At 43.0% G+C, this 17,355-nt stretch overlaps 1 protein-coding gene across 2 annotated transcripts in view; it reads right to left on the bottom strand.

The window, feature by feature from the left end:
* dop1b (DOP1 leucine zipper like protein B) overlaps positions 1-17,355 on the bottom strand; it is a 64,596-nt gene that overhangs the window by 37,955 nt on the left and 9,286 nt on the right. The gene's annotated exons all lie outside the window — the stretch shown is intronic.

Here is a 17,355-nt window from a genome sequence, read left to right on the forward strand (position 1 = left end):
GCAAAACAAAACACATTACCGATTACTCTTTCACAATAAGGCATGATATGGGAGTCATATGGGCCTAGAACCCATGTAGTATGCTCATAACCTGGGCCCTTTAGCTTAGGGGACTACGGTTCTACCTATATGTGTATGGTTATCCATATGTTCTCAGTCACAGTTACTCACTAAGGCTAATGTTACCAGACCTGTTACCTCCGCCTTCCCTTAGTAATGTATGGAAAAGATGGTGCCTAAAGCACATGTAATGGTGACAGGCCGATCTCTGCTCATAGATTACTAAGAGAAACGGAGATACTACTGATGTTTTTTTGTGCCTGATGACAGCAGTAGTAAAAACGACCATGATAACATTAGCTAAGTTGCCCTTTAATTCTATAAAATGGAGACAGGACACGCGCAGCTTACCAGTCGGTTTCTTGGTACTGTTTTACCCACTGGCTGCCAAGTCTTGAAATCCCCAGCTCAGGGTTTAGCAGCAATTAGGTCTGATTATTTAAAGATCAGTTTAATCCCTAGTAACCTGGCTTTCAGAGCTGCTAGGTAGGTTTTAAAGATGATAACATGTAGAAATAGGTCAGTATCACTTTAAATTGGAACTATTTGGTTGTTAGGGACAGCGACCCCAGAAATCAGATCATTTTTATTGCTCTCTGTTCTGGTGCTTCTGGCTCTAATGTGCAAAGCAGCAGGCCTATAAGACAACCTGGCTTCCTGCTGTGCATTGCTTTAGCAGAAATGTCCCTGACAGGAAGTGAAGGCTGCAAAGGCAAATTAGTCCCCTACCCTGAATAAATATCCTTTGCATTTTGGTTAAAGATTCTACTTTAAAGGTGGCCATACACGGAAAGATTTGTTACAACTAATGGTGCCCATACACGTTAAGATCCGCTCGCTTGGCGAGGTTGCAAAGCGAGCAGATCGTCTCCCAATATCCCCACCTACGGGTGGGCGATATCGGGAAAATGTAGGCTAATTCGATCGTGTGGCCCTGGGGCCAAACAATCGAATTATAACAGGAGCAATGGGCACAGTCAGTTCGGGGACCGTATCAACGAGCCGATGCGGTCCCCGATCCGACTAAATCTTTTAACCTGCCCGATCGATATCTGTCCAATTTCAGGCTAGATATCGGTCGGGCAGGCCCCTTGTTCCTGCCCCTACATGGGCCAATAAGCTGCCGAATTGGCAGCTACAATCAGCCTGTGTATGGCCACCTTTACTCTTTCCCCGACATGCCCACCTTGGGTGGGCAATATTGTGCTAATGGAATTGATTGGCTTTAGGGCCAAACAATCTCATTGCAATAAAGAGGATAGGAAAAGTCAGAGTGAATGAGCCAATGCAGTCCCCGATCCGACGAAAAATCAACCTGTTTGATTAACATCTGGCCAATTTCCGGTCAGATATTGGTCGGGGAAGCCTGTCGGAAGTCCCCATACACGGGCAGATAAACAGCCGAGATTCTTAAGGAACCAAATCTGCCCCTGTACGGCCACCTTAACTTGTGATAAGGCTGCAGACGACAGGGCAGTTATGGAAGTAAACAGTGGGCACGCCCCAAAGTCACACATGTAGTACAGAATCTGGGAAATGCCCGATGGACTGAACATAACGCGCTTCCTTTGCCTTGGCCTTGTTTTTGTCACGAAAAACAAGGCCACAATAATTTAATGAAAAAAAGAGCAGTATGTGTGTAAACTGTCTTAATTTTGAAAAATAATAAATAAAAATAGCAAAGAAATTTATATTGAAAAATTAATAAATGTAGACACGTAAACAGCAATTCAAGTGAAAAAAAGTCCCAAAAATCAAAATGTGAAAAGCCAAAAAGTCACAACAACAGCAAAATAAAAGTTAACTTCTATTAAGACATATGAGGCCTAATGCGTTTCACTCCGGAATGGGCACTTACTCATAGGCATGAAACGCGTTAGGCCTCATATGTCCTAATAAAAGTTATTTTTTATTTTGCTGCTGTTGTGACTTTTTGGCTGTTCACATTTTGATTCTTGGGACTTTTTCTGATTTGAATTGCCACAATAATTTAATGTTGTTAGTACAATGCTGACCCTTCCTGTTATTCATTGGAATAAATATTGGAGACTTCAGCCTTGCCTATTATGTAATTATAAGACAAGAAGAACCCATAATAACCCAACAGAGACACCTGTATAGCTGGCAGCCATTCCTTGTTCTGGATTGTAATTTTTTGGGGGGTGGGAAAGAGGAGATGTAAATGTAGATAGATTCCGCTTCCCTACATAAACATTCACGTTGTGCCTATATGCCCTTAATCTGGCCCTGTAGGTAAGCATATTTAAGCTACGATACATCATTTTATCATGGGAATGCCCCCTCAGCCATAAAGGCTCAATTAGTCTTCATTATTTTTTTAATAGTTTTTTAATTATTTCCTCTCTTCTTCTAACTCCTTGCTGCTTTAAAATGGGGGTCACTGACCCCGGCAGCCAGAAATACTATTGTTATTTTTACTTTGTATAACTTATTTTTCTATTGAGGTCCTCTCCTATTCATATGCCAGTCTCTCAACGAAACCACTCCCTGGTTGCTATGGTAATTTGGACCCTAGCAACCAGATAGCTTCTGGTTGCTAGAGCTGCTGAACAAAAACTACAAATAATAAAAATAGAGACCAACTGCAAACTACATCAAACGCTCTACATCATGCTAAAAAACTCAACTCAACAACCCCTTTAACCTAAAACAGCCCTACAGGTGGGTCCCGTTCACTGAATTTAAACAAGCAGAATGATGGCGGCTCTAACTGCGCAGTATGAATATCAGGGCCCCGGCACGGTCCAAAGCAAACCCAGCCGACTGTAACGTCCTGGCACAGGGCGGAACTCACTGCTCCAGGACACACGGCTCCAACGTGTCCAGTGCAAACAATCACAGGGAAACACACAGTCATACTGGATCCTCTGGGAGTAAAGCTGTCATTAATGTGAGAGTTCCCCTTTATTTTTACTTTTTGTATTAAAATTATCTAAACATCCTATTTTTTTTTTCTTTTAAAAATAAATATTGGAATGCAGTCTAGTTGCTAGGGATAATTATTTTGGCAACTAGTAAGTAATTAGGAAGTGAATTGAAGTTTTTACTGCTCAACTAGACAGCAGGGCAAGGGCAAATATACCCTCATATTTTAGGGACTGTTCCTGCTCAATTGTGCTTAGTACAGGGGAATCCCTATGCTGCCATAGTTTTATGGTATCTCTCTGTACAGGCTATGAGCAAACTTAGGGGGCTGTTCCTGCTGAATTGTGCTTAGTATAGGGGAATCCCTACGCTGCCATAGTTTTATGGTATCTCTCTGTACAGGCTATGAGCAAACTTAGGGGGCTGTTCCTGCTGAATTGTGCTTAGTACAGGGGAATCCCTATGCTGCCATAGTTTTATGGTATCTCTCTGTACAGGCTATGAGCAAACTTAAGGGGCTGTTCCTGCTGAATTGTGCTTAGTACAGGGGAATCCCTATGCTGCCATAGTTTTATGGTATCTCTCTGTACAGGCTATGAGCAAACTTAGGGGGCTGTTCCTGCTGAATTGTGCTTAGTACAGGGGAATCCCTATGCTGCCATAGTTTTAAGGTATCTCTCTGTACAGGCTATGAGCAAACTTAGGGGGCTGTTCCTGCTGAATTGTGCTTAGTACAGGGGAATCCCTATGTGCCATAGTTTTATGGTATCTCTCTGTACAGGCTATGAGCAAACTTAGGGGGCTGTTCCTGCTGAATTGTGCTTAGTACAGGAGAATCCCTATGTGCCATAGTTTTAAGGTATCTCTCTGTACAGGCTATGAGCAAACTTAGGGGGCGGTTCCTGCTGAATTGTGCTTAGTACAGGGGAATCCCTATGTGCCATAGTTTTAAGGTATCTCTCTGTACAGGCTATGAGCAAACTTAGGGGGCTGTTCCTGCTGAATTGTGCTTAGTACAGGGGAATCCCTATGTGCCATAGTTTTATGGTATCTCTCTGTACAGGCTATGAGCAAACTTAGGGGGCTGTTCCTGCTGAATTGTGCTTAGTGCAGGGGAATCCCTATGTGCCATAGTTTTATGGTATCTCTCTGTACAGGCTATGAGCAAACTTAGGGGGCTGTTCCTGCTGAATTGTGCTTAGTACAGGGGAATCCCTATGTGCCATAGTTTTATGGTATCTCTCTGTACAGGCTATGAGCAAACTTAGGGGGCTGTTCCTGCTGAATTGTGCTTAGTACAGGGGAATCCCTATGCTGCCATAGTTTTAAGGTATCTCTCTGTACTGGCTATGAGCAAACTCAGGGGCTGTCTGTGCTTAGTAAAGGTTACTATGTCATGCCCCTCAATAGGGATTCTATGGAGAGAGATAAGGAAGCTTGTTGCCAGTATGAGAGACAATGGCAGTTTAGGCAGAAGCTTTAGAAAACAACACAGGAAATAAAATATATAATAAGCTGTTAATATGTACGTCAGACAGGGACATTTTAAACCTGCACTTATAAAAGAGGTCTGTTTGATTCATATTATCTGCTATACATATATTCCAGGATAGTTTTAGTGATAACTAAGCAAGGTTACATTCATGCTTTTCTACATAACCTGGAGCTGGGTGGGGCTTGCAGAGGAGTGGGAGGGGTTTGGCTTGATCATGGAGAGTAGTGGGTGTGGCTGAGCAGACAGAGACATAGCCATGCATGAAACATATTTTTGCCATTAGGGACTCATTCTACTTGTTGGTAGGGGTAGAGGCCTTGGGGGGGCTGCAAACTTAATAGTATGGGGCCCCATATATTCTGATGGCAGCGCAGGCAGCACCTACAATTCTACAAGAATTGGTTATTGGTTCATTGTTTGTGGAGAAATGAAATGGAACAGGAGGAAATACAAATATGGCTTCCTCCTGCAGCACCTTCATACTTAAATACAGTAACATACTGCCAGTGGTAGGAAGCGAACGATCTATATTTGCACAGATAACACATCTACCTAGCAATTCCAATCAGATCCCGGAATATCTATAGTGACCATTTAATAAAATGTTATAGGCCGATGCCTTTACCATAGCACTATGGGCTGCTCGTTACTCAGGCTTGAAAAACAGGTTCCTCAGCTTCCAACTCCGCGCAAGGGAGGAAGTTTATGGGCCTCTTCCTTTGTACTAGATCATAGAGATTAATAAACCTGCTTGTCACCTTTCTCTATAAGCAAATTGTTGCCTCAGGATACAGAGTATACACTTTATCAGAATGATTTATATATATATCACATGCCAAAAGTTACACTAATAATCGTCTTTCCAAGATCTGCTCAGCTTAATACTGAGCTACACTTTATTTTTAAACAGGGTCCAACTCAACAGCGCCCCCAGTGGCCAAAACCAGATTTGTTTTCAAATGCAAGAAAATATAATTATAAGCAACTTTCCAATATTCATTAATTACACATTTCCAATGGTTTTAAAGTTATGTCCTATTGGGTTTATTTAATGGTTAAATGATTCCCTTTTCTCTGTAATAATAAAACAGTACCTGTACTTGATCCCAACTAAGATATAATTACCCCTTATTGGGGGCAGAACAGCCCTATTGGGTTTATTTAATGGTTAAATGATTCCCTTTTCTCTGTAATAATAAAACAGTACCTGTACTTGATCCCAACTAAGATATAATTACCCCTTATTGGGGGCAGAACAGCCCTATTGGGTTTATTTAATGGTTAAATGATTCCCTTTTCTCTGTAATAATAAAACAGTACCTGTACTTGATCCCAACTAAGATATAATTACCCCTTATTGGGGGCAGAACAGCCCTATTGGGTTTATTTAATGGTTAAATGATTCCCTTTTCTCTGTAATAATAAAACAGTACCTGTACTTGATCCCAACTAAGATATAATTACCCCTTATTGGGGGCAGAACAGCCCTATTGGGTTTATTTAATGGTTAAATGATTCCCTTTTCTCTGTAATAATAAAACAGTACCTGTACTTGATCCCTGTACTTTCATTATTATGAAAATAATGAAGAAAATGACCCCCCCCCCCCCCCTTTAACACTGGAACTCTTCATGGCTTCATAGCAGGGGTCCATAATGACCTCTTTATTTCATTATTAAGGGAACCCAAATGGAGCTCAGAAAATGTTCAGTTGATTCTCCTTCCATGTCTCATGTGTTGTCTAAATGACTCACCGAGGTGAGAAAGGGATGATCAATATGTTGTTTAGGTTTAACCCCATGTAGTAGTTATGCTTTGGTTCCATTTTATTTGCCTTTTAAACCAGTAACAGTTGAAAGGGCAGTTGAGGAGTGAATAGCAGCAGTGCAGGAGTGAATAGCAGCAGTGCAGGAGTGAATAGCAGCAGTGTAGGAGTGAATAGCAGCAGTGCAGGAGTGAATAGCAGCAGTGCAGGAGTGAATAGCAGCAGTGCAGGAGTGAATAGCAGCAGTGCAGGAGTGAATAGCAGCAGTGCAGGAGTGAATAGCAGTAGTGCAGGAGTGAATAGCAGCAGTGCAGGAGTGAATAGCAGCAGTGCAATCAGAGCCAGACAAAGCGGAAGCAGAAATGTAGGAAATGGCCAAATGATTGCCTGTCTGGCCATCGGCATTGCACAAACCAGTTTGCATGTATGCGTGTGGGTGCAGGGTGCTCTTTAACCCCTGTACTGTAACAGGTATGGGCAGCACGAGCCCTGTTCTTTGCACTATTGCAAAAGAGAGTATACTGCCTATCTGCCTGACCTACACTGCTAGTGCGGGATGATTGCAGGTTAGAAGGCTCTGCTAAATTTCAAGAATGTCTCACTTGCCCCTTGTAAGTTTGCCGATGTCTAATGGGTCACTAAGGCAAATAAAAGAAGGGGGGTAAACAGTGTTGTAGGAGTATTGTAATTGGACAGATTCATTTCCTAACTTGCCCTGCCTGCTTTCATTGTTCTACTAAAAAGCTAATCACTGGTTGGTTACTATGGGTTACTGCCCCGGTGCAAATTTGCCCAGTGTTAATAAATTACCCCAATTATGTATCTAAAGTAGTTTGTAATCCATTTCTTCCCACTGGGGAGCCAGTCTCCATAGCTAATAATCCACTTCACTAACAAAGTGACTAACAGTAAAGATATTCTCCTCAGTAGTCATCTCCATATACCAACTCCAATCTATTTCTACAGCCATGTAACTAATGGAAGAGATATATTTTCAGCAGCCTGGCTGTATATTCAATATTTAACTTTTCCAACCATGTGACTTGACTTTATATGCCATATAGCCTGACTTTATATCCCATATAGCCTGACTTTATATCCCATATAGCCTGACTTTATATCCCATAATCCACTTCTCCAACAACCATGAAACTAATGGAATAGATATTCTTCTCAGTAGCCAGACTTTATATCCAATAATCTCCTTCTCCAACCAGGTTACTAGTGGAAGAGATATTCTCCTTAGCAGCATAGCTTCATATCCCATAATAAACTCCTCCAAACATGTTACTAAGGGCAGAGATATTCTCCTCAGCAGCTTAACGTTATACCCCAAAATCCATTTCCCCAACCATGTAACTAATTGAAAATATATTCTCCTCAGCAGCCAGACTTTATATCCCATTATCCCCTTCTCCAACCAGGTTACTAATGGTAGAGATATTTTCCTTAGCAGTCCAACTTCATATCCCATAATCCCCTTCTCCAACCAGGTTACTAATGGTAGAGATATTTTTCTTAGCAGTCCAACTTCATATCCCATAATCCCCTTCTCCAACCAGGTTACTAATGGTAGAGATACTCTCCACAGCAGCCCAACTTTATTTCCCATAATCAATTTTTCCAACTATTTAACTAATGGCATAGATATTCTTCTCAGATTCCAGACTCCATATCCCATAGTCCACTTTTAAAAATATGTGACTCATGTTAAAGATATTCTCCTTAGCAGCCCAACTTCATAACCCATAATCCACTTCTCTAACCATGTGACTAATGGTGGAAATATTTTCCTTAGCAACAAGACTCCATATCCCACAATCTACTTCCTCCTGTGACTAATGGTAGCGATAGTCTTCTCAGCAGCCCAACTTCACTCTCCACTTCCCCAACCATGTAACTAATAGTAGAAACATAATTAAAATCACTGACCAGATGCACCAGGACAGCCCCAGAAGTGACCTTACTGGCATGTGTGGAATAACCGAGTGCTCACTCGCTATTTCTACAGTGATTATACTGGTATAGCTGGGGTTAATATGGTAAGGTAAATTCTTTTTTGTAGTTATTATACTGGCACTTCTAGGTTTTGTTTTGATACAATTGGTGCAGTGTTTAGGGGTGTGGCCTAAAAGTGGGCATGGTCAAAAAGGACAATGGAGTCCCACCAATTGGATCTTTGCTCAGGGCACACCAGGGCCTTCAAATGGCCCTGCTTCCTAGTAGATTCAGTCACATTAACAAGATACTGACTGCAGAACCTACTCTGCTTTACATAAACTAGAATCCAAAAGGCAATTGTAGGCAAGAAACAGCTTTTCAAAGGTACTGCTTAAAAGCCAATTTATCAAATGAAATGAAAATTATTTGATTCTTAGTGAAAATAACACTTTTCTAATGCAGATTGTAATTCTCTACAGCAGTGCTGTCCAACTGGCGGCCCGCGGGCCGCATGCGGCCCGCGACCCCCCTCTGTGTGGCCCCCCACCTGTCTGGCTGCTTTGATGGCTTACCTTTGAGTAACCATTAAATGGTATCAGTACTGAGATTAGCTGGCCCCCTGCATGGTTCTCACCTCAGATTCAGGCTGTAATCCCTCTGTATTGTTTAAACATGTAATCCCCTGTGTTGTTCACACCTTTTAATCTCTGTATTGTTCACCCCCTGCAGTGTTCACACCTCAGGCTCAGACTGTAATCACTCCCATTGTTCACTTCTTCACACCTCAGACATAGGTACTGTAGGCAGAGTATGGCACATACAGCCAGCATAGGGCAGGTAGAGTATGGCACACACAGGCAGCATAGGTCAGGGAGGGTATGGCACACACAGGAAGGGTAGGGCAGGCAGAGTATGGCACACACAGTCAGGGTAGGGCAGGCAGAGTATGGCACACACAGTCAGGGTAGGGCAGGCAGAGTATGGTACACACAGGCAGGGTAGGGCACACAGAGTATGGCACACATAGGCAGGGTAGGGCAGGCAGAGTATGACACACACAGGCAGGGTAGGGCAGGCAGAGTATGGCACACAGAGGCAGCATAGGGAAGGCAGAGTATGGCACACACAGGCAGGGTAGGACAGGCAGAGTATGGCACACACAGACAGCATAGGACAGGCAGAGTGCTGCCTGTGTGTGCCATACTCTGCTTGCCCTATGCTGCTTGTGGGAGGTGAACCTGGCAGGGGTTTGTTGTGGGAGTTTGTTAGCAGTTGGAAATAGCCATTAAATGGTCCCTAAGGTGTGTAATTATGTTCTGGGGGTTGCTCTGCTATCCACAGGGGAGGAGGAGGCATATGGAATTTAAGGGTATATCTTAATATCACATAACTCTTTCACATATGAATGATGGTTGATATGCCCACAGTAAGGACCAAGCATTTGGGATTTTGCTGTGCTACGACCATTGTGATAAAATAGGTGTGGTTTGAAGTGGGTGTGGTTTCAAAAAGGGGAGTGGTCAAAACTGGCTTCCATTAGCGGCCCTCCACCATGTATGCTAGAGAAATTCCGGCCCTTGGCACCGTAGAAGTTGGACAGCACTGCTCTACAGTATTCTCTGTTTATCAGTTTTTCTCACTGGCTGCGGGCATCAGTTCTAACTCATGGGCACATCGTTGTCTGTCTGAATGGAAATCCTTATACCTCTCCCCTAAATGTAAAATAAAGTAGTTTCACTGTACTCATGTTAATATACTCCTTCCCCTTTAAGCAATTAGAATTTCGCTGGTCAGTATCTGGTGCGACACAGAACGAAGACTAATTGTTTTTCACTAAGTTTCGGTGCTTACAGCCTCCCCTGCTGCCATATCCTGTTTCACAATACGACATTTGTTTTCCTGGCCGCACCTCGTGCCATGGGATCCTTGGGAAAACAATTTTATTCATGCTCAGAATACTGTACATACAGTAATGGCCGTGCTGGAGGGCCCCAGCATCACATGACAAGGCCCAAATAAACAGGACAGGGCTGGTGCTTACACCTTATAGATACAGGATCTGTGCCAGCTCTGAAAGAATGCGCTTATATAAACCTGGGCGGAACCCTATAATTAATTGCAGGCTGTGTGTGGTTACAAATGATCTTTTGCCCTAATTTCTTAAAAGCTGGGTGCCCACGGTATTTTTTCACTTCCTATTTTGATGTGTGTGTTTTAGATAGCTAGAATCTCAGCCATAAAGCAGGGCAGGACTGCTGCTTACAATGGGGGGGGATCAGATAGGATCTGTGCCACTGTGACAGAATGCTCTGTTATACACATAGCTAGAATCTCAGCCATAAAGCAGGGCAGGACTGCTGCTTACAATGGGGGGGGATCAGATAGGATCTGTGCCACTGTGACAGAATGCTCTGTTATACAGATAGCTAGAATCTCAGCCATAAAGCAGGGCAGGACTGCTGCTTACAATGAGGGATCAGATAGGATCTGTGCCACTGTGACAGAATGCTCTGTTATACAGATAGCTAGAATCTCAGCCATAAAGCAGGGCAGGACTGCTGCTTACAATGGGGGGGGATCAGATAGGATCTGTGCCACTGTGACAGAATGCTCTGTTATACAGATAGCTAGAATCTCAGCCATAAAGCAGGGCAGGACTGCTGCTTACAATGGGGGGGGATCAGATAGGATCTGTGCCACTGTGACAGAATGCTCTGTTATACAGATAGCTAGAATCTCAGCCATAAAGCAGGGCAGGACTGCTGCTTACAATGGGGGGGGATCAGATAGGATCTGTGCCACTGTGACAGAATGCTCTGTTATACAGATAGCTAGAATCTCAGCCATAAAGCAGGGCAGGACTGCTGCTTACAATGGGGGGATCAGATAGGATCTGTGCCACTGTGACAGAATGCTCTGTTATACACATAGCTAGAATCTCAGCCATAAAGCAGGGCAGGACTGCTGCTTACAATGGGGGGATCAGATAGGATCTGTGCCACTGTGACAGAATGCTCTGTTATACACATAGCTAGAATCTCAGCCATAAAGCAGGGCAGGACTGCTGCTTACAATGGGGGGGATCAGATAGGATCTGTGCCACTGTGACAGAATGCTCTGTTATACACATAGCTAGAATCTCAGCCATAAAGCAGGGCAGGACTGCTGCTTACAATGGGGGGGATCAGATAGGATCTGTGCCACTGTGACAGAATGCTCTGTTATACAGATAGCTAGAATCTCAGCCATAAAGCAGGGCAGGACTGCTGCTTACAATGGGGGGATCAGATAGGATCTGTGCCACTGTGACAGAATGCTCTGTTATACAGATAGCTAGAATCTCAGCCATAAAGCAGGGCAGGACTGCTGCTTACAATGGTGGGGGGGTCAGATAGGATCTGTGCCACTGTGACAGAATGCTCTGTTATACAGATAGCTAGAATCTCAGCCATAAAGCAGGGCAGGACTGCTGCTTACAATGGGGGGGGATCAGATAGGATCTGTGCCACTGTGACAGAATGCTCTGTTATACAGATAGCTAGAATCTCAGCCATAAAGCAGGGCAGGACTGCTGCTTACAATGGGGGGATCAGATAGGATCTGTGCCACTGTGACAGAATGCTCTGTTATACACATAGCTAGAATCTCAGCCATAAAGCAGGGCAGGACTGCTGCTTACAATGGGGGGATCAGATAGGATCTGTGCCACTGTGACAGAATGCTCTGTTATACAGATAGCTAGAATCTCAGCCATAAAGCAGGGCAGGACTGCTGCTTACAATGGGGGGGATCAGATAGGATCTGTGCCACTGTGACAGAATGCTCTGTTATACACATAGCTAGAATCTCAGCCATAAAGCAGGGCAGGACTGCTGCTTACAATGGGGGGGGATCAGATAGGATCTGTGCCACTGTGACAGAATGCTCTGTTATACACATAGCTAGAATCTCAGCCATAAAGCAGGGCAGGACTGCTGCTTACAATGGGGGGGATCAGATAGGATCTGTGCCACTGTGACAGAATGCTCTGTTATACAGATAGCTAGAATCTCAGCCATAAAGCAGGGCAGGACTGCTGCTTACAATGGGGGGGTCAGATAGGATCTGTGCCACTGTGACAGAATGCTCTGTTATACAGATAGCTAGAATCTCAGCCATAAAGCAGGGCAGGACTGCTGCTTACAATGGGGGGATCAGATAGGATCTGTGCCACTGTGACAGAATGCTCTGTTATACAGATAGCTAGAATCTCAGCCATAAAGCAGGGCAGGACTGCTGCTTACAATGGGGGGTCAGATAGGATCTGTGCCACTGTGACAGAATGCTCTGTTATACAGATAGCTAGAATCTCAGCCATAAAACAGGGCAGGACTGCTGCTTACAATGGGGGGATCAGATAGGATCTGTGCCACTGTGACAGAATGCTCTGTTATACAGATAGCTAGAATCTCAGCCATAAAGCAGGGCAGGACTGCTGATTACAATGGGGGGATCAGATAGGATCTGTGCCACTGTGACAGAATGCTCTGTTATACAGATAGCTAGAATCTCAGCCATAAAGCAGGGCAGGACTGCTGCTTACAATGGGGGGATCAGATAGGATCTGTGCCACTGTGACAGAATGCTCTGTTATACAGATAGCTAGAATCTCAGCCATAAAGCAGGGCAGGACTGCTGCTTACAATGGGGGGATCAGATAGGATCTGTGCCACTGTGACAGAATGCTCTGTTATACAGATAGCTAGAATCCAGCCATAAAGCAGGGCAGGACTGCTGCTTACAATGGGGGGATCATATAGGATCTGTGCCACTGTGACAGAATGCTCTGTTATATCTAGACATTATTATAAAATATAAAGGCCAAGTAGGAACAGTAAAAAAAAACTTTCTACTTGGCCAGTTAAAGTGACATATTCCTATCAATGTGAAAAACTCCATCAGTATCATAAAATATCCCTGTTTTTTTTCTAATAGCTCCCTAAGCCCCCAAGCTGAGCTTCACCTATTCCAACACATTTAACCCGTACCCTAGGGGGGCTGGATAAATAAGTGACCTGGGCTGGGGCAGTGCAGTTCTTTTATAGGCTGGAGTACAAATACAGCGAATACTTATATATAGGATTGCACTGCTCCCAGTTCAGCGAGAATAACAGGTTTATCAGAAGGAGCAGCAGGTAACTCTGGTCTGGGGGGTAGATTAGGGCAATTAAATGAATAACCATCCAGGCACTATTTAAACCTAACTCAGAATGTATTCATATGAGCCATAGGCTCCTACCTGACTTGGGCTGGTGCTCAGCTACAGCCAAACCTCACTATTACAAACCCCGATTTTCCCACATTTTATACCATTTTCTGTGGTCACACTAGTTTATAATGTATAATATATTTTCCTGATTTTCCCAGATTTTACACTATTTTTTCTGGTCCCCTGAAAAACGTACAGTATAATGGAACGAGGGGACTCTATAGAAAAGCTTTATTGTTGCAGGGAGAAGAAGCAAGCATGCCATTGGTCCAATAGTTTCTAAGGCCTGCATGGATAATTGGGCAGACTCCTTGGCTGTTTCCTTTTATTCAGCCACCCAGTAAGCTCCACTCTCACTACAGCTCCATGTTTCTTCTGCACACAGACCTGGCAGTGCAAACTGGCAGTACAGAGTGTTGCCACATTTTCTGGAAAACACCCAGCCTTCCTATCGGTGTTATCTTTCCTGCTTATTAACATTGGCACAGGTACCAATTTCACTGGCTTGGCCATTAATGCGCCGGCCATATGGCAAGTAAAATTATATACACTACATCAATATATAATATAAGCAGATATATTTAACATTCAAGTATCTGGTGAATTTACCAAGAGGCAAACCATTGACTTTAATTTAAACTGGTTTGATTGGATCATGAACAGAAGGCAGTTGTTAGGGAACAGAACAGGTAAATGTCACTGTGACCCAACAATGCGAAGCAATGTTTGAACCACAAACCTTTGTACACTGAGCCTATTGTTACAATGGGAAATGCTGCTCTTCAAGTTCTACATACTTAGGACAAGCAGGGCTGCCCAGGGTGCTGCCCTCCAGCTTTAGTTCAGCTACAACTCCCAAGTACCTGAACAGCAGGAGGGTCATGGGTCAGACAGTTCTGCACTCAAGACCTATTCACATTGGCATTAAAAAGATACTGACACCAGAAATGAAAACTTTTTTACATCTATCAAAACATTGTCTTTGCACGCTATTTATAATTTTGCCATAAAAGTATTTGTCCAAGCTTTTACATTCCCTATCTGATCCCCCATGTTCCTCTATGAGGGGGCGGCCATATTTGTGCAGCAGGAGGCCGTTAGCATTAGACGCTATAACAGGCTGAGAAGGGACAGTCAGGTTGGCAAAACAGTCAGGTTTAGGGACTTCAAGTAACAATTACTTACAAAACCAGCCCTAAGAGTGAAAAAAGGTCAACATGACCTATAGGTAACTTTTTATGTAGATTCATAATTTGAAAAGTTGTTTTTTTTCGTGTCAGTATCACTTTAAGACAGCAGTGTCAGTTACAGGAAAGTTGGTTTTCAGCACTAATGTAGAAGGGGTGGGGCAAATGTTAAGGGGCAGGGTTTGAGAAATGGGTGGGTAAGAGAAGGGAGGGGATAGCGGGACAGTGGTAGAAACATATCTGCCACAGGTAATCCCTCATGGGACAAATACATAACTATTATATCGAATTATTAAATATAAACCGAGTGACCAACACATCCATTGCTAATATGTTGAAAAAACATGTCATGGCCGCCATGCAGCCTAGGAGGCCACCTACACATCCCTGCCAATTCCATTATCTCAGGGCTCTTGCCTCTCCCCCAGTCACAAGCAGCCTCAGAATTATTTATGAGAACATCTTGCTTCCCTCTGTACATAATGGCCTTTTAAAAGGTATTTAATGGATAGTTCTCCATAAAAAACAAACTTCCGAGATAGTGGCATTCTGAGAAATTTTGCCTCAATTTTTTTATTCTGTGTGGTTTTTAAATTACTGAATCTCAAACCCAAATGCCCTCTCTAGGAGAGTTCCCAAGCAACCTTGTTTCATGGGGAGGCTCAGCATCGTAGCTGTTCCATGTGTAACCAGTACGGCTGTGTGACTGCAGTGGGATACTGATGGACGTAAGATGGCAAGTCAGATCCAGGGTTTATCTTTTATGCAGGTATCAGACCCCTTATCCGGAAACCCGTTATCCAGAAAGCTCCGAATTACGGAAAGCCCATCTCCCATAGACTCCATTTTAATCAAATAATTCAGAATTTTAAAACTGATTTCCTTTTTCTATGTAATAATAAAACACTACCTTGTAATTGATCCCAATTAAGATATAATTAATCCTTATTGGATGCAAAACAATCCTGTTGGGTTTAATTAATATTTTATTGATTTTTTTAGTAGACTTAAGGTATGGAGATCCAAATTACAGAAAGACCCCTTATCCAGAATACCCTTGGTCCCGAGCATTCTGGATAATAGGTCCTATACCTGTATATTAAGGCAGATAATCAACCAGAAGTGCATAGCATATTGCATGTTATAGGGTAACTCCAACCAAACACAACAGTATTCACCTGTCCTCAGCCTGCCTTCAGCCTGCATCCTCCCAATCCCACAATTCCCTGCACATGTGATGTCAATAAGGAAAGGAACATCACAGAGCAATGCATTGTGGGTTATGTAGTTCATGCATGCCGTCTGTAAGCGGTGAAGAAGTTGTTACAATTTGTAACATCAATGTTTTAGTCCCTCCTTCCCTGCCAGGATTTCAAATGATGCAGAAAGAGAAGAACTGTTTTGCAGTTCTACTGTCCTAATGACCAGTGGTGTAAGTACCTTGGGGGCAGGAGGTGCAACTGAACCAGTGCCCTGGCTCCCCTGGGTCCTGGCAGCAATTGTAGCTGCAGCTTGTGATAAGGGCTTAGCAGGTGGTGCACTGTAGAGATAGATAAGGCAGTAGATAAACATTAATTAAATTCCACTGGGAGGGAGAATCTGATCAAATACCTTTTTTTTTTTTTAATTGTTCTGAAGTACCAAAGGGAAGTAGGAAGCATAAAATAAAAAAATAAGTTTAAAATAAAAACTGTTCTCTCTTTGCACCAGCCTGAGAATATATTGTTGAACTATACAACATGTATGGTATTTATATAGTTACACAGCATATTCCCACGCTGCCCATCAATGCAGAACCTAATGATTGGGTAAAAAGGGAGCGCTCAGCTGGGATTCCATGGTGCAGTCATGCAAAGCAGGCAGAAATAAATCTCCCCTTCTAGAACTTGTATTGTATGGAAAAGCCTAGGCCTTACCCAGCGTTAGGGTCTGGCCGGGACCAAGAGCTACAGGCAAACAAAGCAAGAAGTAACAGAGAGAAGGGAAACAATGATCTGTAATGATTACAAAATGAACTCCCTGTAGTTGACCTTTAAATCTGGAATGTGCCCATACTCTAGCTCAGTGAGTGCCTAAGAGACTCTTTATATTGTAGAACCCTTTACTTCTATAGGTAATAATCAAACAGAACTGGAACCACTGATTGGGCACAACATGATAAAGAAAATTCCAACAATCAGGGGTGGGATGTTTCTATCCTTTGCAAATACACACATAGAAAAGGTTAGAGGCGTTAAACAATGTAAGTGGCATGAATATAAATGCATATGCACCATCACTTTATTTCTCCTGAAGCAAAGGCTGGTAGCCAGATAATAATAATAGAGAAAGGAGTCCACAAAGGAGCAATAAATATATCAGATGTGTAAATTGTGTACTTTCACTACACAAATACACACTATACAACTCGGAAACATGCACGGTGTAGGCATTTCCCTTGCACCTTCACATCCCCTTTAACACAAGTTGAATAATAATGCCAAAAAGAGGTGTTTAAGTAGAGTTAATGACTCTGTAAATGGGGCCTGTTATCCAGAATGCTTGGGACCTGGGGTTTTCCAGATAAGGGATCTTTCCGTAATTTGTGTCTCCATAACTTAAGTCTGCTAAAAATCATTTAACCATTAAATAAACCCAATAGGGCTGTTCTGCCCTCAATAAGGGGTAATTATATCTTAGTTGGGATCAAGTACAGGTACTGTTTCATTATTACAGAGAAAAGGGAATCATTTAACCATTAAATAAACCCAATAGGGCTGTTCTGCCCCCCAAT

Source organism: Xenopus tropicalis, chromosome 2 (assembly GCF_000004195.4).
Source record: "Xenopus tropicalis strain Nigerian chromosome 2, UCB_Xtro_10.0, whole genome shotgun sequence".
In the NCBI taxonomy this organism is placed as follows: Eukaryota; Metazoa; Chordata; class Amphibia; order Anura; family Pipidae; genus Xenopus; species Xenopus tropicalis.